The sequence below is a fragment of the Schistocerca serialis genome, chromosome 11 (genome assembly GCF_023864345.2).
Source record: "Schistocerca serialis cubense isolate TAMUIC-IGC-003099 chromosome 11, iqSchSeri2.2, whole genome shotgun sequence".
Classification (NCBI taxonomy): domain Eukaryota; kingdom Metazoa; phylum Arthropoda; class Insecta; order Orthoptera; family Acrididae; genus Schistocerca; species Schistocerca serialis.
Window position 1 is genome coordinate 181,684,089 of NC_064648.1, and position 27,584 is coordinate 181,711,672.

The 27,584-nt window shown below is 39.0% G+C and overlaps 1 long non-coding RNA gene across 1 annotated transcript in view; it reads left to right on the forward strand.

Moving 5' to 3' along the window:
* Positions 1-22,781, forward strand: part of LOC126427008 (uncharacterized) — a 33,480-nt gene extending 10,699 nt beyond the window's left edge. Inside the window, exon 3 of the long non-coding RNA XR_007576492.1 lies at positions 22,329-22,781. This is a non-coding gene — a long non-coding RNA (uncharacterized LOC126427008). The remainder of the gene's footprint in view (positions 1-22,328) is intronic.
* Positions 22,782-27,584: the final 4,803 nt, after the last annotated feature.

Here is a 27,584-nt window from a genome sequence, read left to right on the forward strand (position 1 = left end):
TACTTGGGTGTATTGCTTCAACTAGCCATAAGTAATCATAAACAGTAAATGTGTGTAACTAATATGTGTAAGTATGTAACTGATATTTAATTGTAATTTTGTGTGTTTTTCACTCATAAAGCAAAGCTGCTTTATTAATTTCATTAACTGTACTTTACATGTTGACAAGGCCAATTGTATCAAAATATACTGAACAGCTGATGATAAACATTCTAAACGTAAATTTTCCTTACATTTCACATTATGTTAAGCAAGAAAATAAATATTCAGTAATGTTAAGAGTTCTAGTATTATCATTAATTTTCTTTCCAGTAAGCATATTTTTGCTGTCTATTTCTTGTGATCCATTGTTGTGTCTTCAGTTCATTGTTTGTGCCTTCTCTTCCAATCATCTAGCAGTCACATCCTTTCTCTACCCTGTTATATATATGTAAGTAATGGTGTTTATGGTGTCATTTCCCTTTCACATATGTCTGATTTACTTTTCCCTATTGTCTTTATCACTGCCCGTAATTAGGTGTCTTCTTGCATTGATGTCAGGTACTTCTAAACTCTGCCCATGTACAAACATTCAGCACTTTTAATTAAACTCATTCCTGTTTGACAAGTTCTGGTGGATTTCATTCTTGAACATACGTGTTTATATTTAACCATTTAGCATCAGATTTCTACAAATGAAGTCACTGAACGTGCCAACACGAAACTGCCATTAAATCAAGTCCATTAATATTCAGCTTCAAAATTATCAGTTAATAGAATAATTCTCAGACAAGAATGTAATATCGTACTCTTAATTGTGAGGTAATAACAGAAAATGAGAGTGTGACATACAGAGGTGCGATGCTCAAGACAGTGTGTGAGCAACTGCAAAATTACACTTATTTGAAAGATACAAGCCCAGAAATTCACAAATAGATTTGTGGTATCAATAGCCACCCACTATATGACGCATCTCAGTATTTCGAGCCTCCCTCCTACGGTCGTGCATAGCGATCAGCAGTCTTGTCTTCTATGGTCAGTGTTGACTGCTCTCAACACTGGGAATAGAAGCAACAGCTGGTCTGTACTCTCACATGTCATCCCATTTGATCTTTGCCATTCTCCTCCACACCCCTAATGAGCAGCCCATTACCACTATCTGTTGGTAACACATGCAATTCCAAAATCTTCTCTTAGTCCTTCATGACAATAGAAAGATGTAGCATTCCTGTGGTCTCCCAGTCACATTGGGATCATGGGAAACTAACCTCGTTGATCGGCTCACTGGTGAGGCTACTGGGAAGGACGATCTGGAAATAAAGATGCTGGTATACGATATGCAGAAGAGACTCTTGTCACTGACTCTTAGCAGCGTGAAACAGAGAATGGAGTGCCATGGCCACAACCAGTGAGTTACAAATACCAATTTTCAGATAAACCAGGGACATTTTCATTGTGTAGGTTAGTTAGAAACTGGGTAAGAATAGCAGCACGTACAGGTAGTAACTTAACAAAATGTAACACGTGAATCGTATTACTAAAATAGTGTAAAGCTAAGTGTTAGGTTTCTAAGGACCTTTTTATAAGTTTGGCGTATAACGCTATAAATATAATGGGACAATGTACATAAATGTATATTGTGTCAAATTACATATTCTTAGTAGAACATAATGGTTAAAAGATGCAAAGGCAGCAGTGCCTAAATATTTTGTTTTTAAGTAATAAGTTGCTGTCCAGGTGTGTTAAACTGACATTGTCTAACACTGATTAATGAAAGAAGAGAAGTTGACCATCAGTATCAGAAGACTTGGTGTGCAACACCACAGTCCTCAATCATATACATTTTTTTGACTGACATGAGGTCAAATTTGCAATTAGGCATTTAAATATGTGTTTGTGCTTACGAATAACATTTAATATCAGTGTGATTTGGGCATGTAATGCCACAGTCATACCAAAAAGTCAAGGTTACATTTGCACACTTAAATATACATTTCTGCCTGTGAACGAGACAAAGAATATTGTCTCATTAAGATTACTTAACAGCTAATGACACGATGAGTGTGTATGTATCCCACAGTCACATTCCAGATTGGATAAAACTATCCAGACTGGCTACAGGTAACAGATAATTAATATCTACAAGTGGGATAAAAGAACATTGTTTCACATGGGTAAGTGTTAGCATAATCTTAACAGCTAATGACTGTACCTCCCAGTGAATTTTGAGAAACATTGACAGAAAAGGTGTAATCATACAAACAGTTTAACAGAATGGAGTAACTTCACAAATCTGTTTCATTCTTACACATATTACATTGCCAACCATTGATTTTTCTGCCAGCAGGTTTGAAAACCAATTACCACTTAAGCAAGCTTGTAAATTGCTCATCTTATATCTGTGCACCCTCACACTGTGAACAACAGCACTAAGCAAATTTTAAGAGATTTGAGAAGCTGGGTGCAAAAATCATACTGTGGTACACATGGGAACAGCCTGTGGCTCTAAAGTATTACTAAAAATTAAAAATTCCTTTGTAGCAAAATGTGATGATAGTTGTCTCATACAAGTAGAGAAAACACCAGTAGCTACAAAACTAGTGAAGAACACACAGCATCTGGAAATCACTTCACATTTCACACTGCATACACATTAACTAAGCAAAACTTATTGTATACGCTTAATTTCGATGTTAGCCAGTTGCATCTTCTTCACCCTGCATCTGCTCCAGCTTTACGTAAATATTCAAATTATTCTCATTTGACCCATTTCAGTTTTTTACTTCTGGGTCTTCCTTTACACAATTACTTGAACTTAAGGTTCCAGCTAGATCTATGAGAATCTGAAAAAGAAGTAAAAACAAGATCATCTATATCTGGTTACATAGTTTTCTAACACATCTATGTCAAAAAGTTATGTTAACATCTATTCTTTCTATTTTGTAATTTCTTATGGTCATGCTTCAAAAATTCCCTACAGATGCTAATTCATTTACAATACTCACAAACCACAACTTCCTTATTGTAAGGTAAAAACTGTCTAGCTTTGATTCATTAACATTTTTAAAACTTTTCATTTAATTTTACAGCTCTACCACTCCGTGTATTTGATAATTTTTTGTGCTTTAATAATGAAATATGGACAAAATGGTGAATGGTCTAGGGAGGAGCGATAAATAATAGAGTAATGTTGGTAGATGAGATGGTAAAAGAAAGCAACAAAGGGAAAGAGACCAACATATGAGGTTCATTCTAAAAGTACAGTGTTTATTTCTTTGGGAATTATTATTCAACATTATTTTAAAACATATTTTGATACCTCAACTATTTTTATGCCTGGCCATCATTCAAACTTAAACATCTACTGCAACACTCCAAAAGCTTTCCTATGCCTTGTGCATACTCTATTGCCACTGAGTTGTTGAACCTGTCACTGACTTTCTCTTTCAGTTCATTGTCATATCCATACTGCTTTCTGCCCAAATAAATCCCTCAATATGGGAGAAAAGATGGTAATCACTTGAGGTCAAGTTCAGGCTATACACGTTCAGCAATTTCCTACTTAAGATGCCAAAGAGAATTCTTTGTCTATCCAGCAGAATGCAATTGAGTATTATCGTGAGGATACACACTGCCACCAGACAAAAATCCATGCCATTTGTTTTGAATGACGCGGTGTGATCAGTGAAGGGGTTGACAGGAGGCCACTGCATTTTATGGTCTCCCCTCTAGACATCACCCTTTCTATCCCAAAACATGGTGGGCATAACCTTGTAGATGGTCAGAATTTACATTACGCTTTTCTTGTTCTGTTGGGGCTCACAAATGAAGTCGTTACACTGACTGTTACTTTGTTTCTGGACTTTTATGCAAAACCCAGCTCTCCTAACCAGTAACAAAGCACTTCAAAAACTCCTTGCCACTCATGTCGTACCTAGTGAAAAAAATCACAGCTGCTCCCATTTGTTGTTTTTTGTGTTCACCTGCTAAAAGTGGAGGAACCTATGTGGCACATACTTTTTATAGCCATGTCACCACTAACAGTTTGATAGGGAACTATTAGCAAAATTTCAGGGAAGCAAAAGGTTACGCCATCAGTAGGAAACCGTCAACCCTGTTGAATTCTTCCTTCAATCCTCGATTTGAGTTCTTCACTCATAACTGAAGATCCGCCTAATCATAATCCATCATGGAGATTTGTTCATCTGCCATGAAACACAATGTCTCAAACTCGATTCAACACTGTTGTTGTTGTTGTTGTTGTTGTTGTTGTTGTAGTCTTCAGTCCAGAGACTGGTTTGCTTTTATATCCTGTGCAAGCTTCTTCATCTCCGAGTAACTAGTGCAAGCTGTATCCTTCTGAATCTGCTAAGTATATTCATACTTCGGTCTCCCTCTATGATGTTTACCCTCCGTGCTTCCCTCCAATACTAAATTGGTGATCCCTTGATTCCTCAGAACTTGCCCTAGCACCTGATCCCTCCTTCTAGTCAAGTTGTGCCACAAATTCCTATTCTCCCCAGTTCTGTTCGGTACCTTCTCATTAGTTATGTGATCTACCCATCTAATATTCAGCATTATTCTGCAGCACCAAATTTTGAAAGCTCCAGTTCTGTTCTTGTCCATACTATTCAACCTCCATGTTTCGCTTCCATACATGGCTACACTCCATACAAATACTTTCAGAAAAGACTTACTGATACTTAAATCTATACTTGAGGTTAACAGATTTCTCTTCTTCAGAAACACTTTCCTTGCCACTGCCAGTCTACATTTTATATACTCTCTACTTCAACCACTATCTATTATTTTTCTCCCCAACTAGCGAAACTCGTTTATTACTTTAAGCATCTCATTTCCTAATCTAACTCCCTCAGTATCACCTAATTTAATTTGACTACATTCCATTATCCTCATTTTGCTTTTGTTGATGTTCATCTTATATCCTCCTTTCAAGACACTGTCCATTCTATTCAACTCTGCTCTTCCAGGTCCTTTGCTGTCTCTGACAGAAATACAATGTCATCGGCAAACCTCCAGGTTTTTATTTCTTGTCCATGGATTTAATTCCTACTCCAAAGTTTTCTTTTGTTCCCTTTACTGCTTGCTCAGTACACAGATTGAATAACATTGTCTCACTCCCTTCCCAACCACTGCTTTCCTTTTATGCCCCTCAACTCATACAACTGCTGTCTGGTATCTGTACAAATTGTAAATAGCTTTTCACTCCCTTTATTTGATTCTTGCCACCTTCAGAATTTGAAAGGAGTATTCCAATCAACATTGTCAAATGCTTTCTCTATTCCTCTATAAATGCTAGAAATGTAAATTTGCCTTTCCTTAATCTATGTTCTAAGATAAGTCGTAGGGCACTGCCTCGCGTGTTCCAACATTTCTGCAGAATCCAAACTGATCCTCCCCAAGGTTGGCTTCTACCAGTTTTTCCATTTGTCTGTAAAGAATTCGTGTTATTTATTAAACTGATAGTCTGTCAACACCTGCTTTCTTTGGGACTACAATTATTACATTCTTTTGTAATTTGAGGCTATTTCGCCTGTCTCATACATCTTGCTCACCAGGTGGTAGAGTTGTCATACCTGGCTCGCCCAAGGCTATCAATAGTTCTAAACTCTGGTTATCTGTCTGTAACTTTCGATAGGACAAACTTTTTTGCATTCAGAACACACATTACACTAAGAACCTCTCACTTGATGAGATTATAAGCTTTGGCTCACATTTTAAAATCGCACCAATAAACAGCTAATGACAATTCCTGCCCACTTTTAGTGTCACACTGCTGCCAACAATTAAGGAGGCCCAAGATATAGTGGCACGGATGGGGAAAGAATTGCACGGCGCATCAGATAGAAATGCACTTAAGTTTTGGAATGACCTTCTCCTGCATGGATAGAGGGTGGAGGAAGCCAAGATAGCTGTAACAGAGGAAACTATGGGGAAACTTGAAGCTGAAGTCAGAGCCAGGACTGAAATACGGCCACAGTCAGACAGCAGGTGCCGGTCACTGAACTGTGTGATCAGCTCCCTTATGGTCTGACCGAGAGCGCCGAAATTGGGCCTCGGGCCACAGACACTGGCCACAGCTGGCAATGGCCTTGCTTAATCGGCACCCCTCAGTGGCAAGGGACACTTCTGTGATACCATTCTGGGTGTCAGTGCCGCAGGACCGCTCTTCGAGAAGCCACTCCGGCTCAACTGACTTCCACATCATTGACAGGCACTGCCGATTGCACACTGCCCCAGCCACTGCCCTTTTACAGCTGATTCTCATTGACACCGAAACGTAGCACAATCCGCAACTATCAGTGAATGGAAGTATCATTTAACCACAGCTGTATCTGCCTGTCAGTCTCTTCGACCAGCTGGGCAGTAACTGACACCTAGTCTGTGTCAATCGGCACCACTCCCATAACTCTGCCTCCACCGGGTTGTAAATGAGAGACCTCTGCCAGACTGCCCAGCCCGGGCAGTCCACCTCAGCTCTTCAACATCACTGTGACAACGTGAGGGGACACAGTAGCCACACGTCACCACAGCGTGGCCACATCGTGCCGTCTCAGCCTGCCTCACATACCGTAATGCCAGCGCAGCGCTCTGTCTCCCGGGCAGTGTGTGCACGTCGTGTGCCATACCTCGACACCTGCAGCTACAGTGCCGGAATATTATGAGGGAATTCTGGGCCACGCCAGAGAATGGCACGCATTCTTAAGACTGTCTGAACTCTATGAGTGAGTAAAGAACTAATAAAGAGTTGGTGTACCTTCACTACCTCTACAGCTGTCCACATCCCCCATCTTCGGCAAAGAACCCAGCTCACACCCAGTTGTAACATTAGAAGAAGCTGATCTTACTGCTGCAGGATGGACTGAATCTGACAGATCCTCTGTGGGCCAGCACGAATGCAGGCAGAAATATACGGTTGTGGGACGAGTTATTGTGGAGGGAATAGTTACTTGAAATGTCGTCACTAATATAACTTTACTGAAAATACATAAAATTCATTGCAAATATCCTAGAGGGGAACCAATGACAGTTTGGGAACCGCAGCAATGGGGCAAGCACATTGGTCATAAATCCGTGTCTGAAGCTTTAATAGTTAAAAAGTTACTAACGTTATATTACCATTATTGTTTATAGTAAATTGTAACAACTGAAGCCATCACGAGAGTCACACTCATAATACAACAGATGAAAGAGGATAATGCCTGCAATTTAATGAACAGATTATTTTTCTAACTAAACAAATACACTACTGGCCATTAAAATTGTTACACCACGAGGATGACGTGCTATAGATGCGAAATTTAACCGACAGGAAGAAGATGCTGTGATGTGCAAATGATTAGCTTTTCAGAGCATTCACACAAGCTTGGCACCGATGGCGACACCTACAACGTGCTGACATGAGGAAAGTTTCCAACTGATTTCTCAAACACAAACAGCAGTTGACCGGTGTTGCCTGGTGAAACATTGTTGTGATGCCTCATGTAAGGAGGAGAAATGTGTACCATCACGTTTCCGACTTTGATAAAGGTCGGATTGTAGCCTATTGGGACTGCGGTTTATCATATCGCGAAATTGCTGCTTGCATTGCTCAAGATCCAATGACTGTTAGCAGAATATGGAATCAGTGGATTCAGGAGGGTAAAACGGAACGCCGTGCTGGATCCCAGCGGCCTTGTATCACTAGCAGTCGAGATGACAGGCATCTTATCTGCACGGCTGTACCGGATCGTGCAGCCACGTCTCGATCCCTGAGTCAACAGATGGGGACGTTTGCAACACAACAACCATCTGCACGAACAGTTCAACGACATTTGCATCAGCACGGGCTATCAGCTCGGAGACCATGGCTGTGGTTACCCTTGACACTGCATCACAGACAGGAGCGCCTGCGATAGTGTACTCAACGACGAACGTGGGTGCACGAATGGCAAAACAACATTTTTTTGGATGAATCCAGGTTCTGTTTACAGCATCATGATGGTCGCATCCGTGTTTGGCGACATCGCAGTGAACGCACATTGGAAGCGTGTATTCATCACCGCCATACTGGCATATCACCCAGCGTGATGTTATGGGGTGCCATTGGTTACACGTCTCCGTCACCTCTTGTTCGAATTGCAGGTCCTGTATGGGTGTTTCTGGATACAGAAAATGTTCGACTGCTGCCCTGGCCAGCACATTCTCCAGATCTCTCACCAACTGAAAACGTCTGGTCAATGGTGGCTGGGCAACTGGCTCATCACTATATGCCAGTCACTACTCTTGAACTGTGGTACTGTGTCGAAGCTGCATGGGCAGCTGTATCTGTACATGCCATCCAAGCTATTTCACTCAATGCCCAGGCGTATCGGCCGTTATTACGGCCAGAGGTGGTTGTTCTGGGTACTGATGTCTCAGGATCTATGCCCCCAAATTGGGTGAAAATGTAATCACATGTCAGTTCTAGTATATTATATTTGTCCAATGAATACCCGTTTATCGTCTGCATTTCTTCTTGGTGTAACAATTTTAATGGCCAGTTATAAATAATTTACACAATGGAAACTCCAGGTAGGAATATCAACAATGTAGGAAAAGACATATTGCTACTTTCCTTAAAGAAGACACGTTAAGTTGCAGACAGGCACAATTAAGACACTCTCGTAAAGCTTTAGTTTGCAGCCTTAATCAGTAAAAGAGAGACACACCATTCATACACATAAATGGGCACACCTCATGCACAGCCAACTCCAGTTGCTGGCAGTCATGTGTGCATGACATGTGCTTGCTTGTGTGTACGAATGGTGTGTTCTCTCATTGACTGATGAAGGCTGTGGCTGAAAGCTTTACGTAAGTGTCTTAATTGTGCCTGTCTGCAAACTATTGTCTTCTTTATGGTAAGTAGCAATCTGTCTTTTCCTACATAGTTAAACATAAAAGGGATTTATATAAAGAGTTAAAATGAATCTGTTTTGAGCAATGTTGTTATATTTCAGGATTTCAACTAATAGATCCAACCTCAGTATGACTGTTGTTAAATTTATTTGCAAATATCTCATAGCTAGTATAAGGTTTTGGTATAAACACTGTCATGTTGTGTTGTTGGACTATAGAGTGACAGTATATGGCCACGCTTAAGGGTATACGGAACGCCCTATGCTTACAATGTTAAATTGAGCTAAAAGGTAGGAACATTTTCTCATTTGTTATTTGGACAATACTCTAGATTTTTTTCACAGAACGCAGAGATATGTTCTGCTTTTATGCTGAATTATTAATTTTGAAAAATTAATGTATAGTTTTTCAGATATTTTATTTTTTGTAAATGTTAAAAAAGTTATACATTTTAACAAGTATTTTAAAATTTACATCCATTAATACAAAATAATTTCACATATATTTTGATTCAGATATATTAGAAGGTCTTAAGGAACAACTACAGAAAATTTCATCTTTCTACTATAAATAGGCCCTGAGAAAATGTATCTTATACACAAAAAAAAATAAAGTTACGGGAAATTAGCTTCAAAGTTTTTACTTCAGTACAAGCCTGCTCCATAGCTTGTATCATCAGAATCGTCCAACAGCTCCCTCTTGATGGCTCTGCTATGCTGTCTAGCCATCTTTGAATATACTTTTATGGCATTATCTGAAGACCTGAGCCATTCCTTGTCCAAACAAAGCATAGCTGCGGCAGTTCGTAGTCCTACACAGAGTCCCAACTTCTGCAGAACTTTGCACTTTGTTATATTGCCCTGATTGAATGATGAAACAGCATCATAAACACCAAAGTCAAGTGTATCTTCTGGTAAACATTCCGGGATGTAAGGTCGTGTTCCATGAAACTCTTCAGCTCCTAACGTTTCGTCCAGAGCTGCGCTGGACATCTTCAGAGGGGTGTTTCTCCTCCAGTGAGTCTTGCCGACTGATGGGTCGGACGTCTGAGAGCGACTTATATATCATAGAAAGTGGGTGTGACCAGAGTTACACGTGATATGCAGAGATAACCTTTGTCAAAGATAAAACTTAACTATCGATCGTAATCTCGTCACGGATAAAACTGTCTAGCAATTCTGTAGTGCTACTGTGCAAATATCACTAAGTTTCATGGTCTCTTCTTTCCGATTAAAATTATCCCTATGTTTATATATTTCAATTGATTCTCTACAAAGCCGTGGGTAATAGTTCATCGTCGTAGAACACGCTTTTCAGTCAGGAAATCATAAAGTGAGGTTTTCCGAAACAAAAATTTTATCTACGACGACGAACTATTACCCACGGCTTTGTAGAGAAGCAATTGAAATATATAAACATAGGGATAATTTTAATCGGAAAGAAGAGACCATGAAACTTAGTGATATTTGGACAGTAGCACTACAGAATTGCTAGACAGTTTTATCCGTGACGAGATTACGATCGATAGTTAAGTTTTATCTTTGACAAAGATTATCTCTGCATATCACGTCTAACTCTGGTCACGCCCACTTTCTACGATATATAAGTCGCTCTCAGACGTCCGACCCGTCAGTCGGCAAGACTCACCGGAGGAGAAACACCCCTCTGAAGATGTCCAGTGCAGCTCTGGACAAAACGTTAGGAGCTGAAGAGTTTCATGGACCATGACCTTACATCCCGGAAGGTTTACCAGAAGATATGTCATCCAGTCGTGAAAGCCTTCATACTATGAAAGTGAAGTGTGTTTATATCCACAAACACGGTTTTAGGTAGTCTATTCCATATCACATGGGTCACACACTCAATTGGATTTTGAGTTCGGCCATGAAGACATTTCTTTAGTAGACTAATATCTGCGAGGTCTCTGAATATTGGTTTTATTTCATCCATTATGGCAGGTGGCAGGTGATGAGGGTGATTGTATTGTTTCTTAGTTACCTTGCCTCTGTTGTACTTGTACCGACTATCGTCTCCTTTTGGACATAGCCCATGTTGGGGATTCTCATTGTTTGAAGCTGTATGAAAAACAGAGCCCAGAGCGCTCTTCTCATTAATTCTGCATCTGCTGTATTCTGTCTTATTGCTAGACCATGGCACTTCTGAATATGATCTATTGTAGCATCTGTCAGTCTATTTTTCCCATCTAAAGTTTTTCCATCGCTCAATTTCTTGCCTTTCATGCTAGCCTTGAGCCGTCGAAGTCTTGATCCCATCCTTTTCTGAACATGGCCAACACACTCCAGTTTGGAAATTTTCACATTGTTACCATAGGGTCTCAGTTCCTCAATTTCTTTGAAAGCCTTGAGTCACCATCTCCAAGATAATTTATTTATCTAACATTGTACTATTTTACTGAGTGTTGATAAATACTTCTTACACCAGCAACTTCCATACCACCACTTGACCCATAGTAATTTGCCATGCACTCCTCTTCATGTTTAGCTTTCATTTTCTCCTTGCATCTGCAATGCTTGGAAAGTATTGCCACATCAACTACCTTACCAGTGTCCACACTTGTAGCTGTTACTACACCATTCAGAGATGTGTGGCCTCTCTCCTGCCAGCTTCCATCAAAAGCTATGGACAAGTCTCTGCTATTATTATTTTCAACAACTGCTTCCTCAACAGCATCTTTCATGTTTTCCTGTGCAACATCTTCTACAGCAGAGCCTATTGCAATTGTGTGTTTGTTAAATTTTGAAGGTGGAGGAGGGAGGTTCATCACACCACACAACATGGCACCTGCAGCCCTGCCCTTTCCTATACACCGTAATCCATAAACCAGTCTAATGTTTGTATCGTATAGTTTACCTGTATCTGCAGTAATATGTGAGGAATTGAAGAAAGTAACACTGTGTTTGCAATAACTGCATATCAACTCTAATTCACAAGCAAGTCCTACATGTAAGTTTGTTTTTAATGAAACACCACATTTTCCACTTTGTTTGCAGCACACATTGTTCTCCAAAATGTCTGATAATAAAGAGACGTTAATTACCACATATTTTGTAGTCCCAGCATTTAGTTTCTTGTATTCTTCTTCAATTCCAGCTAGTTTTCTTCTTGAAGCACTTTCCGGTGTAGTGGCAGCAGCATCACTCAATGTATCACTACCAGTGTTGAGGTTAGTCGCTACTGGGAAATCAGATACTGATGAAGATGAATCAGACGAATTTTTAGTACACTTTACTTTCTTGCGCCAATGTACATGCTTTCTAAATACCTTCAGACTAGGTCTTGGCATGTTGAAGGAAAGAAAACTCAATGACTTCTCCACATACGACTTTCACAACAATGACATGGATGTACTCACAAAGGAAACAATACAAATGGTGCAGAATCTATCGTCAACTGTCTAGCAGTGTAGCCAACAGAAAAGCTAACTCTCTTGTGCTCAATTATATCTCTGGCAAGGCTGTCTATATCAGGTATATTTCACGTCTGATATACAAGGTGAGGAACATCGTGTGACGAAATTATTTTAAAAAATTATTTAAAATAGTTCTATTCACGTCATCCAATTATTTTATACATGGTATTAAACGGGAGAGTCTAAATTTTTCGAAAATGCATTTACCCAAAAATCGATTTTTTCATTGAAAAACTCATTCCGTATACCCTTTAAGTTAATAGGTGTACAGTGCCCACACACTGGCGAACAGGAGGATATGTCATATCAGTCAACTACCCTTTTCTATTTTACACAGCACTGACAATGAAACAGGGATGCTTTCCACTGCCGGAAAGAAATAATATACATGGAATATGTACCAAGGGCAGCTACGCCGGGATAAAAGCTGAAGTCCTAGTCTTGTCTCACATCCAACATCATTTTTGAATTTATATACAGGTAACAAGGTCATTTCTCCCACAGGCATATTGCCAGTGTTTACGGAAGAAGATCCAGAAAGATTTAGTGTCATACAGAGATACAGCCTTATTAGATCGTGTACTGCAGCTATGAAATGGTGATAGATGTTTGACCTACATCTACATGACTACTCAGAAATTCACATTTAAGTGGCCCGCAGAGGGTTCTTCAGACCACCTTCAGATTATTTCTCTACAGTTCCACTTTTGAAAAGCACATGGGAAAAATGAACACTATATAGGTTGGCAACAATAAAATATTTTAACATTCAGAGGAGAAAGTTGGAAAGTTGGTGATTGATTTTTTTGTGAAAAGGTCTTGCCACAGCAAAAGATGCCTCTGTGTCAACGAATGCCATCCCAACTCATTTATCATATCTGTGAGACTCTCCCCCTTCTTTGAAATTGTTCAGTGCCCTGTGTCAGCCCCGTCTGGTAAGGATCCCACACAGCACAGGAATACTCCACAAGAGGATGAACAAGCATAGTGTAAGCAGTCTCTTTAGTAGATCTGTTGCACCTTCTAAGTGTTCTGTTGATAAATCACAGTTGCTGGTTTGCCTTGCCCACAGCTGTGACTGTTCCAATACAAGTTGTGCGTAATTGTAATTTCTGGGTATTTACTTGAATTAACAGCCTTTAAATTTGTGTGCTTTACTGTGCAATTTAAATTTAAAGGATTTATTTTTGTACTGATGTAGATGACCTCACACTTTTCCTTATTCGGAGATAACTGCCAATTTTCGCCCCTGTAAGACATCAAGTCAGTTATTTTGCAACTGATTTTATGTTCTCGTGGCTTTACCAGACAGCAAATGACAGCATCAACTCCAAACAATCTAACAGGGCTGCTCAGATAATCTGCTAAATTGTTTATGTAGCTTAGAAACAGCAGAGGACATTTAACACTTCCTTGGGGAACACCGGATATCACTTCTGGTTTACTTTATTTTCCTCTTTTACTATGTACTGTAGACTTTCTGAGAGGAAATCTTGAATCCAGTCGCGCAGCTGAAGCTATACTCCAAATGCATGCGAAAGTTGCTTGTCACGAACGGTGTCAAAAACTTGGAAATCTAAAAAATATTGAAACAATTTGAAATCCCTTGTAGATAGCACTCATTACTTTGTGAGAATAAGGAGTTAGTTGCATTTCAGGAGAACGATATTTCCTGAATCTGTGCTGTGTGTCAATAGGTAATTCATAATGATCAAACACAGTATATCTTCCAAATCCTCCTGCAAATTGACATTTGGGATATGGGTCTGTAATTCAGCGGATTACTCCTATTTCCTGCTGATATGAGAAGAGAGAACATCAGTAGCTACAAAACTAGAACAACGAAGAGCATGCAAAAATCACAACATTATGTTGTAGCCACATTAACTGGGCAAAACTTTTTGCACAAGTTTTACTTCACATTTAGCCACTTGCGTATTTTTCACCCAGCATCTACTATAGCATTTACATAAATACATTGTTCTGTCTGGCTCCCACTTCAGCTTTTACTTCTGGATCTTCCTTTACACCATTACTTGACTTCGAGATTCCAAATAGATTTTTGAGAATCTGAAAAAGAAGTAAAAAGGTTGTCTAAATCTAGTTACGTAGTTTTTTTAACATTTCTGTGTAAAAATAAAATAAAATAAAATATGTTTGCAGCCACTGTTTCTCTTACTCATTTCTTTTAGTTATGCTCTGAAAATTATGTAAAGTATATGTTATTCACCTTGACTAATAGCAAACTTACTTAATTTTCTCATGCCAGGAGCTCCTTCAAATAAAATACCTGTACAAAACTGTCAGTTTGAGTTCAGCCAATACCATATTCTTGCATGAATCTCATTTTGTGGTCCCTCTGAATCAAATACAAAATATCAAACACAAACTGCACCCAATTACCATTTCCTGTTCCACGTCATGTGAAATACTACCATCTGCAGCTTCCCAGTGATGATATTTGCATTTGTTTGCTCCAATTGATATTAATTTACAAAGCCACATATATCCCAAATATACAAAGCTTACAGCAAAGTGTTTTTTGTTTTTTAATGTCATGGCAGAAACCTATGAAACTGACAAGCTTTGAAGTTTTCCTTGCACAGTTTTTCAAGGAATTGAAAATCACCATTTTCTATAACAAACTGGCAAAAAAAAAGTTTTTGGTCAGAAACAAAGTCAATTCATGTGTCAAACCCACGCAGCCAAACACCGAGACTGAGGCAGGAGGTGATAAAGAGTAGGTCAGACAACACAATGAATTCTGACACATGGAATTATCCCACTGAAAAAAAAAATAGCCACTAGATTTCCTCATCGATTGTCACACAGGTCTGGAATGACAGCTATGGGGACAAAGAATCACTTCACTGAAAATCATTTCAAACAGTAGAGTAAATACCATTTGATCTGATGGCAAACCAGCTCAGTTCAACATAGGTTAGACCAAGGAATACGTCACTCTGCTACCAGCAGCTTATCACAGTTGGCTGGAGGGGACTGTTCATTGCAATTGACAAAACTATTGTCTCTATTGAGATCGTAGTTGAGTGTGACTGAAGTTACCTGCTTGTGTATAACAGGTCCAGGTGAAACCAAATTACTGGATTTTTTAACAGCCACCTGATTCTGCTGTGACAGTCCCAGAGTTATTCAAAGAAGGTCTATGGCCAGTAGTGTGTAAATACACAGATCATGCAATGCTAGTTGGAGGAAATTATAAACTACCAAGTACAGAGTGGGACGACAATGGATTCATTGCAGGGGTACAGACCAAAGTTGTATGAAGTACTTTTGAACATGTTTTCTTGAGCATCTAATTTGGCAGCCCCCAGGCCATGGAAATATCTTAGACCTCATAGCTACAAATAGGCCAGATCTTATTGAGAATGTCGGTATAGAAACGGGGAGTAGCGAACATGGTGCCACTATAGCAACTATGGTTATGGCTACGAGAATGTTTCTGCTAGAAAGAGCAGATAAGCAGTTGTTAACATCCCACTTAGACAGTGAACTGACATTACATAGTTCCACTAAGAGAGATGAATAGGAATTATGGGTAAAGTTTAAGCAGACTGTAAATCATGGTCTGGACAACTATGTGGCTAGTAAGTGGATTAAGGACATAAAAGGCCATGGTTTAACAACAAAATTCGGAACATTATGAGGGAGCAGAGGTTGTTGCACTCTCAGTATAAAAGAGAACACACTAATGACGACAGGCAAAAGGTGGACAGATTTGTGTATGTGTGAAAAGATTTAAGTGCAAAGCATGCAACAACTACTATCATCGTACCTGAGAAAAAGATCTGGCAAAGAACCCAAAAAAATTCTGGCCTTATGTAAAACAGCTAAGCAGGTCTTTGTCTTCCATCCACTCACTTATTGACCAGCCTGGTACAGCTCTTGAAGATAGCAAAACGAAAGTCGAAGTTTTAAATTTCATGTTTAAGAAACTGTTCATGCAGGAGAATCATGCAAACATACTATCATTTGACCAAACACACTCCTATATTGATGACATAATAATAAGCACCCCTGGTATAGAGAAACAACTGAAATAGTTGAAAACAAATAAGTCACCCGGTCCAGATGCAATTCAGTTTTATGAAGAGTACTTTGTGGCATTGGCTACTTACCTAGCTAGCATTTATCACAAATCTCTCTCCCTGTGCAAAGTTCCAAGCAACTGCAGAAAGTGCAGGTGACATATGTATATAAGAAGGGCAAAAGAAAGGACCCAAAAAATTACAGACTAATATCCCTAACATCTGTTTGCTCTACAGAATCCTTGAACATATTCTCAGTTTGAATATAATCCATGAATCAACAAGGTTTCAGACAGCATCGCCCATGTGAAACTCAACTTGCTCTTTTCTCTCATGGTACACTAAGAATTATGGATGAAGGGCAACAGGCAGAATCCACATTTGCAGATTTCTGGAAAGCATTTGAGACAGTACTCCATTGCATGCTGTTAAATAAGATATGAATATGTGAAACAGATTCAACAAATATGTGAGTGGCTCAAAGATTTCTTGAGCCCAGTACGTTGTCCTCAATGGCGAGTGCCCATCAGAGACAACGGTATCGTCAGGAGTGCCCCAGGGAAGTGTGATAGGACCGCTGTTTTTCTCTGTATGCATTAACAATTTGGTGGACAGCATGGGCAGCAATCTGTGGTTGTTTGCTGATTATGCCTTGGTGTAGATGAAGGTGTTGACTGACTAGGATACAAGATGACTTAGACAAAATTTCCAGTTGCTCTGATGAATGGCAGCTAGCCCTAAATGGAAAAATTGTAAGTTAATGTGGGTGAGTAGGAAGATCAAACCTGTAACGTTTGAATACAGTATTTGTAGTATTCTATTTGACACAGTCAAGTTGTTTAAATATCTGGGTGTAACGTTGCAAAGCAATATGAGACAGAACGAGCATGTGAGAATTGTGGTAGGGAAGGCGAATTGTCGACTTCTGTTTACTGTAAGAATTTTAAGAAAAAGTGGTTCACCTGTAAAGGAGACTGCATCTAGGACACTGGTATGTTCTGTTCTTGAGTACTGCTCAAGTGCTTGAGATCTGCACCAGGTCAGATTAAAGAAAGACATTGAAGCAATTCACAGGCAGGCTGCTAAATTTGTTACCAGTAGGTTCGAACAATATGCAGGTGTTACGGAGATGCTTCAAGAACTCAAACAGGAATCCCTGGTGGGAAGGTGAAGATCTTTTTGAGGAACACTACTGAGAAACAGCATTTGAAGCTGACTGCAGAACGATTCTATTGCTGCTAACGCACATTTTGCGTAACGAACATGAAAATAAGATACGAGACATCAGGGGTCATACAGAGGTATATACAAAGTTGTCTTTCCCGAGTTCCATTTGCGAGAGGAACAGGAAAGGAAAGGACTAGCAGTGGTACAGGGTACCCTCTGCAATGCGTCGTATAGTGGCTTGTGGAGTATCGATGTAGATGTAGAATAAAGCAATCCAAGCAGTCTCAAATAAGTGCAAGTGACTAACATTTTGAAAGAGTGGTTGTTTCAGTTGCACATATAACTATGGTCTTACACTGCCATTGTCCACCGGTTGCCAAATTACATAACACATTTCATTCACATGGGATTACCTTCCTGACGGGAAAAAAATCCCTCCAAAATAGACAGAGGTTCTCAAAGCAAGTACTGTGTCAATTTCAGTTCTTGTTGCTCATCCCTGACAACCAGAAATCAGTGCACAGAAGCAGCTGGATTGGTACAACATTCCTCAACTACCAGAAGCAATTTGGTGCAACTCCACACTGTTGTATAGTGAACAGTACGCAAGATGTAAAGGTACATCCACACAATGCTTTTTGTCTGTTCAACTTTGTGCATGCCTGCGTATTTGTGCATGCATAATTTGTTCAGAATGGAATCCATGATTCACTTTGCATTACTCCCCGGGTTAGGTGGGAATCTCGTCCACAGTCTAGCAGATGACAGACAGATGGTACCCGTGTGTGTTTGATCATGTTGTGTGTTGAAGTTATGCTTTAAGGCGTTTTGTATTGAATCATGCCTGTTGACTACAAAGAAATTTATAAATAATTCACATGGAACGCCACTTTATTTGAATAAAAATTTGAGAAATGATGCCCTGAATGCCAATCATTAAGTTGACTTGGTGGATTTAATTACATAATAATCATCTAGCTATGATAGCACTCCTTCTAGATTGCATAAGAGTACAAAGGTACTGGATGCAGCGTAGCGCTGTATACCTATCCTGCCTTGGAGGAGGTTAAGTGGGAGATGTGTCTCAGAGCTGGATAGTGACAGATGGTGATGCAAGACTGGATGCGCACATAGTTTATGTATCAGCCGATAGAGGACAATATTGGATAGGGGACTGATTTAGTTTTGACTGTGCCCACTAGAGTGCACTAAAGTAATAGAATGTTTTTCATAAACTGTTCTAGTATTTTCATAAAGTGTTGTTATGTGATTCTGTGTAGGTCATCAATATGTTTTAGCAGTATGAATGATGCGTGAGTGTGGTTTAAGGTTAATATGAAGATAATTGTTTAACGAGTTATGTAGTGGGATTTAGTGTGGGAACATTTCGAAGAAGTTCATGTGGACAAAGGGGATTTTTGTATAATAGATTTGTAAAGTAAGTTTATGGTAAAGGGAAAGTTAATTCAGGTATAAATAACAATAGTAAATAACTTTATGCATAAACAAAACTTCAGCATATTAGATAATTGAATACTCCATTAGTAGTGTAGCGGTTGACACAGTCACGTCGATTAAATATTTGGGCATAACATTGCAGAGCGATATGAAGTGGGACAAGCATGTAATGGCAGTTGTGGGGAAGGTGGATAATCTTCTTTGGTTCATTGGTAAAATTTTGGGAAGATGTAGCTCATTTGTAAAGGAGACCATTTATATAACACTAATACGACCTATTCTTGAGTACTGCTCAAGCGTTTGGGATACCTATCAGGCCAGATTGAGGGAGGACATAGAAGCAATTCAGAGGCGGGCTGCTAGATTTGTTACTGGTAGGTTTGATCATCATGCGAGTGTTACGGAAATGCTTCAGGAACTTGGGTGGGAGTCTCTGGAGGAAAGGAGGCGTTCTTTTCGTGAATCGCTACTCAGGAAATTTAGAGAACCAGCATTTGAGGCTGACTGCAGTACAATTTTACTGCCGCCAACTTACATTTCGCGGAAAGACCACAAAGATAAGATAAAAGAGATTAGGGCTCGTACAGAGGCATATAGGCAGTCATTTTTCCCTCGTTATGTTTGGGAGTGGAACAGGGAGAGAAGATGCTAGTTGTGGTACGAGGTACCCTCCGCTACGCACTGGTGGATTGCGGAGTATGTATGTAGATGTACATGTAATTACGTCAGTAACAAGTGCAGTCATTAGGTTTACTATTTTGCGGTTGGTTATTGATGAAAAGAGCAGACTGACATGGGGGAATGTTGTTTTGCTTTGGCTGTTGAGCAAACTGACCAATGGTAAAGCATTATTCTTCATGCGCCTTTCTCTGCAGGTAGAGAGGACTTGGAGTATTCTAGAGAGGAGTCGGAGCCTAGCCACGAAACAGTTGGGACGTGTGTTGTAGTAGTAGTAGTAGTAGTTACGATGAAAATGATAAGTTGCTGGATCTAGCAGTGTTTCATACATCAAAAGTGTGGTAAAGTGACGACATAATTATTCCGATGGGTGTGTAGAAATTTCGGAATTTGTAAGTGAATTTTGTGATGAGGAAACACACAAATTCCGCGTGGTGTATTGAGCAGGTCAGTGGCTAAAACTGTGACTGCATTAGGTACCGACAGACTTAATATTTGGCGAGCAGTCTCAATCAAAAGCAATACGTATTTTTGTAGCTATTACGTTTTCGGGAAATGCAACACTATAAACTTGCTAACATGAGTGAAAAGGATTGTGACTGACTGTGTTAAGACTAGCACGGGCTTGTTTCAGAATATATTAATTAAGGACAAAGTTTCCAACCTTTCATTTCGTGTGAAAACTTTCTCCAGAAACGTAGATTAGTGACTTTAATTGCAGCCTGGTTCACGTCAAAGTACAGTAGGTTTTGCACAGCTTCCCTACTGATGATCTGCTGAGACAATGTTCACAGGTAGGTGCAGGTTCGTAGTAAAGGGATGGAAGGAATCGCGCCGCCACATGGAGACAAATGTAATGTCTCTCTCATATTACTGCATGATGTAGCGGAAAGTTTATTAGTTTTAACATCAAAGTGTATAAATTTTAATGTGTTTTTATGTGAAACTTGTGAGAGAATTCAATCACCTACTTCCTCCTCGAAATGCGAAATTATTTTGTTGATGCTGACCTTCGTAGGGAGAAATAATCATCATAATAAAACAAAGGAAATCAGAGCTCCCATGGAAAGGTTCAAGTGTTCGTTTATTTCCGTGTCTTGTTCAAGAGTGGAATAACAGAGAATTGTTGTGAACATGGTTCGTTGAACACTCTGCCAGGCCCTTAAATGTGATTTGCAGAGTAGTCATGTGAATGTGAATTTGAAAGCAGAAAGACTTCTGACATACCACTGCCAATACGATCAGTACAGCACCCCTCTTGTCTATTCCAACTGATTCAACTGTGCTTAGTATGTTACATGGCTAAAAAAAATTATTAACAAAACAGGTTAGAATACTATGCAGGAAAAAAAAAAAATAGCATGCCAAATTTTAATCGAAACAAAACCCCCAAGACTGGTGATGTTCTACAGAAGCTTGAAATATAGCATGGTATTCAACGCAAGATGTTTATAATAATTTCCACAACAAAACTTTGTCTTGAAACATGGCAGAAAATCCAAACAGATTCTGTTCATATGTAAAGTATGCTAGTGGCGAGACACAATCTATGCCTTCTCTGTGCGAGAGCAATGGCAATACTATCAATGACAGTGCTGCTAAAGCAGTCTTACTAAACACAGCCTTCTGAAATTCCTTCACCAAAGAAGACGAAGTAAACATTCCAGAATTTGAATCAAGAAGAGCTGATAACACGAGTAACTTAGAAGTAGACATCCTCGGAGTAGTAAAGCAACTTAAATCACTTAATAAAAGCAACCAACTGGAAAACAATTTAGACAAGCTATCTGTATGGTGCAAAAATTGGCAACTGACCCAAAAAATGGAAACTGTGAGGTCATCCACACAAGTGCTAAAAGGAATCCATTAAACTTCAGTTACACAATAACTCAGTCAAATCTACACCCCATAAATTCAATGAAATACCTAGGAATTACAATTACAAACAGCTTAAATTGAAAAGAAAACATAGAAAATGTTTATGTGGCTGTAAGTTTTCCCAGCGTAAACTGCTGATAGAAAATTTTGTAGAGAAGGTGAACCAATGACTGCATTTTATTGACAGGATACTTTGAACATACAACATTTCTAGTAAAGAGACTGCCTACACTATGCTTGGTGATTCTCTTTTGGAGTACTGCTGCGTAGTGTGATAGCCATCGAGAAAGCTCAAAGAAAATACAGCATGTTTTGTATTATCAATATATAAGGGAGAGAGTGTCATGGACATGATACAGAATTGGGTAATCTGGTAATTGGTAATTAAAGCAAAGGTGTTCCTCGTTGTGGTGGGATCTTCTCACAAAATTTCAATCACCTACTTCCTCCTCGAAATGCGAAATTATTTTGTTGATGCTGACCTTCGTAGGGAGAAATAATCATCATAATAAAACAAAGGAAATCAGAGCTCCCACGGAAAGGTTCAAGTGTTCGTTTATTTCCGTGTCTTGTTCAAGAGTGGAATAACAGAGAATTGTTGTGAACATGGTTCGTTGAACACTCTGCCAGGCCCTTAAATGTGATTTGCAGAGTAGTCATGTGAATGTAAATGTAGATGTAGAACTTAGGCATCTTAAACAATGATGTTTTGTGCTGTTAAACTATGTTCAGTTATAAAGTGTGCAGCAATTACTACCATGTATAATTGTAAATACCAGCACTGGTTTTAGGTACAACAACTGTATTTGGAAATTATGAACATGCCTTAACTTGAGATTGGGCCAGCCTGTTACAATGCTGGCACAAAAGCAGACGGAAACCGTATCGAGCAAGCAGAGCAGCGAATGACGGAAGCTGTTGAAGAGGCCCACAGGCCATGAAGAAGATAGACGAGGACCTCCTTTTGGATTTGGAAGGAATGCTCTATGGCCCAGGGATCACTGACTACACATACGTTTAACTGAACTACAAACAAATGCAACCCTAAACAATAACACATTTCTCTGAAACCTGTATTTTTCAGATTGTTAGGAATCATAACTTGAGAACTGTACGTATGATTTTGATTGTACTTTGATGCCAGCATCCTAAATTAAATTCTCTATATCAGTGTATGTAATCGTTTCATGATATTTTCAAAAGTCTATTTACAGTGCTTGCTTTTCGATTGATTTCGTGTGTGAAGAACGTGACATTTGTTTTAACATGTCAGCATTTACTTAGAACTTCATATTTTTCAAGTGTTCTATGTATTCTCAAAAAATAAACTGAAAATGACTTAAAATTATTTTGTTAAGGGCTTCGCAACTTCCCACTCGTGATCAATGTTCCAGCTGCAATCGGTCCATCTACCAGGTGCAGTGGTTACAGGAGCATCTGATGTGGCTGCAAAATTGATTTTTTTAAAAACAAAAGTGTACGAAATAATACTATCTTCAAATTTACCATATTTTTTTATTTTGTCTGGGAAAAAAAATCACAAAAAGCAGTAATTTTTGATACATGCAAACATATATTCACCATGAAAGAATGTAATCATTCCAATTCCAAAGAAGACAGGTGCTGACAGGTGTTAATATTACCGAACTAGGAATGTAGTAGGCCTTTGCTGCAGAATTCAGACACAGACGATTTACAGAAGAATGGAAAAACTGGAAAAGGCCAGCCTCGGTAAACATATATTTGGATTCCAGAAGAATGTAGGAACACATGAGGTATTACTGATCAAAAGACTTACCTTAGAAGATAGGTTAAAGTAAGGAAAAGCAATACATACAGTAACTTCTGATTCTGAGGAAGCTTTCGATAATGTTGACTGGAATACACTGTTTGAAATTCTGAAGGTAGCATGGGTAAGATACAGGGAGAGAAAGCTAATTTGCAACTCGTATGAAAAGCAGTGTGATTACGAGAGCTGAAGGCATGAAAGGGAAAAAATACTTGAGGAGGGAGTGAAATGTGGCTGTAATCTGTCTACCACATTATTCATTCTGTTCACTGAGCAAGCTATAAAGCTTGAAAAAGGACTCGCCCAAAAGCTATCAAAGATCTGAATCTAGTTTGTGTGCTTTTCAATGGGTCAACAACCCTACTACTCAGGGCGTATTTACATTATATCAGAATTATCCAGGATCATATTTATACAGGCTGATTTTTTCCATCATGTAAAAACTCTAGGGATCAATCGATGAGAGGACACGGAACAAAAAAGTTGTAATGAACTTATGTCTGGTAATCCATGGTTTCCAAGCTAGAGACCATTTATTCATATAAGAATATACAGCCTACAGTTGCAGGTTAACTTTATCGTTTACCTAGGTTTCAACGTTACTAATAACGTCTTTTTCAGAACCTGCAAAAAGTTAATATTATAATGTGCTAGTAAATTATATTAGATGTGGTCATCCTACAGGATGCAACGTGTAGTACTTACATAAAATATTATTTAAATGTTTGCCTAAAACAAGCCATGTCCTAAGTCAACTTTATAAAACTTGATGCGTAACCATAAGGTTTTGTCACTTCTATTAAACAAGCTGTAGCAAATTCACTTTAAGCCCATTGTATGGTCCTCGTTGTGTGACTAGAGACTGTGGACCGCGAGGGCTTTGTGGTCTGCCTCACAGAGGGCGGCGCGCGTGCATTTTTGCTATGAATTAATTTTATACTTTACTAATACTTAATTTTATACTTTACTATTGCAGAACATCTTGTGCAAATGGCTCATACACCTAAACCTTTACATGACACAGAGCTACTACATCATGAAGTTAAGGGATGTAGACTCGACACGCCTGAGGAACTACAAATTTATGCACAACTAATTACAGATAGAGGCAATTTACTGAACGATCAACTGTATCTATAAAATAGGGCATACTCCGAAGGCTTCCAGCCTATATTAGGTTTACAATAATTCATAATGCATGTGACCATTACAGTCTCTGTAATAATAGAACCTCTCCTACAGATGTTCATACGAGGTTTGTTGGTCAGTTTATAAGACTCTGTAGTGGAATGTAAAACATAGTCATGCTGGATACTGTATTTAACTTACGATAGTAAAGTATAAAATTAATCCATAGCAAAAATGTTATCTGACGCATGCGTAATAAGAGTTTGATTCTATACGTCTCGCGCATGCGCGCCACCCTCTGTGAGGCAGACCGCGAAGCCCTCGCGGTTCGCAGTCTCTAGTCACACGACGAGGCCCAAAGTGAATTTGCTACAGCTTGTTTAATAGAAGTGACAAAACCTTATGGTTACGCATCAAGTTTTATAAAGTTGACTTAGGACATGGCTTGTTTTAGGCAAACATTTAAATAATATTTTATGTAATTACTACACATTGCATCCTGTAGGATGACCATATCTAATATAATTTACTAGCACATTATAATATTAACTTTTTGCAGGATCTGAAGAAGACGTTATTACTAACGTTGAAACCTAGGTAAACGATAAAGTTAACCTGCATCTGTAGGCTGTATATTCTTATATAAACAATGTCAGTTGCTGTCGCTGCATAAAAAAATGTTAAAAATTAACCATTTATTCACTCATACATTGTTACAGAGACTGCAGTCTAATGTGTGCTGTACCATGCAGCAACAGTTACCGTATGTGTTGAAAATGATTTCCACGTGACGGTGAACGAGCAGGCCATGCAACTGGACTCCTCGGCTGATCCATCGACCAGCGAAGACGTGATTGAGATATGTTCAGAGATTAACGGTAAAGCAGGCTGGACCACCATCACGCAGCACCCACATAATCCTTTGAACTATCACTGGCACTCATTCCAGCAGAGGAGGCAAAGTCAACCACAAGAAATGCCGATAGTTCCGGTCTGTTAGGCATCATGGAAGGAAGACTGGTCCCCAAATACAGTCATAAATTATCCCGGCCCACACATTCTGGCTGAACCAAAGTTGATGATTTGCTGGGGGTTCTGCATACTGTCCCTGAGGTGAGCAAGTTCTCGATTTGAAAATGATGAAACCATTCTGTACAATGCTGTATCATGTCGACTATAATGTGATTCCGCAAGAGAAGTGAATCGGACACAACATTACCAATTACCAAGGCAGGAGAGGTCGCTAGGACATGATGTATGAGGAACAGTACCACCCTCCAGTAGGAAACGATGCATACTGTAACTGTGGCTGCATGATACATTGTGTTTTAGCCCACAGTCTCTGTAACAAAGTATGAATAAATGGTTTCTAGCATGGAAACCATGCATTTCTGGACATAAGTTCATTTGAACTTTTTTGTCCCATATCCTCTCATGGATCAATCCGTAGAGTTTTTACATGGTGGAAAAAATCACCCTGTAATTACATCATGCTATAGAAGGTGGACTTGACTGTTAAGAGCTCTGGTTTACTAAATATTTAAAATTTGTAGTTTATGTGAATGGCCTGTCTAGTATCATACTGTGCAAATCTGTTCTTTGTACTCATGATACCATATTTCGATCAACTGAACCTACCGATACCAGATAGCATACTCTTCCTGAGACATAATGATATTATGATATGTGATTTTTTGCAACTAGTGCTGCAGATAAAGAGATTTAGGAACTTTATGATCAGATAAAAGAAATTATTCAGAAAGTTAGGGTGGAGAGGAAAATTTAATTGTGAGGGGGACTGGAATTCAGTAGCAGGAAGAGGAAGAAAAGAAAAGTAGTAAGTGAGTGTGTGCTGGGGGAAAGGGATCAAAGCGGTAGAATTTTCCACAGAGCATAATTTAATCAAAGCTAACACTTGGTTTAAGAATCATGAAATAAGGATGTATATGTGAAAGTCACCTTGAGACATCAGAAGCTTTCAGGATGTTTATATAATGGTAAGAGACAGATTTCAGACATGGAATTGTAAGACATTGCCAGGTATGATGTGGACTCTAACCACTTTGGTTATGAGCTGTAGATTAAAACTGATGAAGTTGCCAAAATGTAGGGGCTTGAAGGCATGAAACCCAGTTAAGTTGAAAGAACCAGAGGTTTTTGAGAGTTTCAGAAGAAGGATTAGGCAATGGTTAACTAAAACAGGGGAAAGGAATACAGAAGATGAATGGGTAGCTTTGAGGGATGAAATAGTGAAGGCAGCAGAGGATCAAATAGGTAAAAAGACATGACATAGTAGAAATTATTGGATAACACAGGGAATACTGAATTTAATTGCTGAAAGCGAAAAGTATAAAAACGTAGCAAATAAAACAGGCAAAAGGGAATAGAAGTGTCTAAAAATTGAGCGACAGAAAATGCAAAATCACTAGAGAACAAATGAAAGGGTACAGAAGCGTATGTAACAAGGTGAAAGATTGATACAGCCTACAGGAAAATTAAAGAGATATTTTGCGAACAGAAAAGCAGCTGTATGAATATCAAGAGCTCATGTGGAAAACCAACACTAAGTAGAGAAGGGAAAGTTGATAGTTAGAATGGAAATGAACTAGAAAGCAATATTATAGAAAGAAAAGAGGACACAGATGAAGATGAGATAGGAGATATGATATTGTGAGAAGATTTTGAGGGATCACTGAAAGACTTAAGTCGAAACAAGACGCAAGAAGCAGACAACATTCCTTCAGAACTACTGATATCCTCGTGAGAGCCAGCCATAGCAAAATTATTCCACCTGGTGTGCAAGATATACGAGACAGCTGAAGTACTCTCAGACTTCAAAAAGAATGTAGTAATTCCAATTCCAAGTAAACCAGGAACTGACAGGAGTGAATATTAGCAAAATATCAATTTAATAAGCCATAGTTGCAGAATAGTCATAAATTATTTGCATAAGAATTGAAGGGAAAAAACTCATAGATGCTAACAATAGGAAACATCAGTTTGGATTGGAGAAATATAGGAGCACATGGGGCAGTGCTGACTCTGTGACTTATCTTAGATGACATGCTAATGAATGGCAAACCTACATTTATAACTTCTGTAGATTTGCAGAAAGCGTTTTCATTGTCAA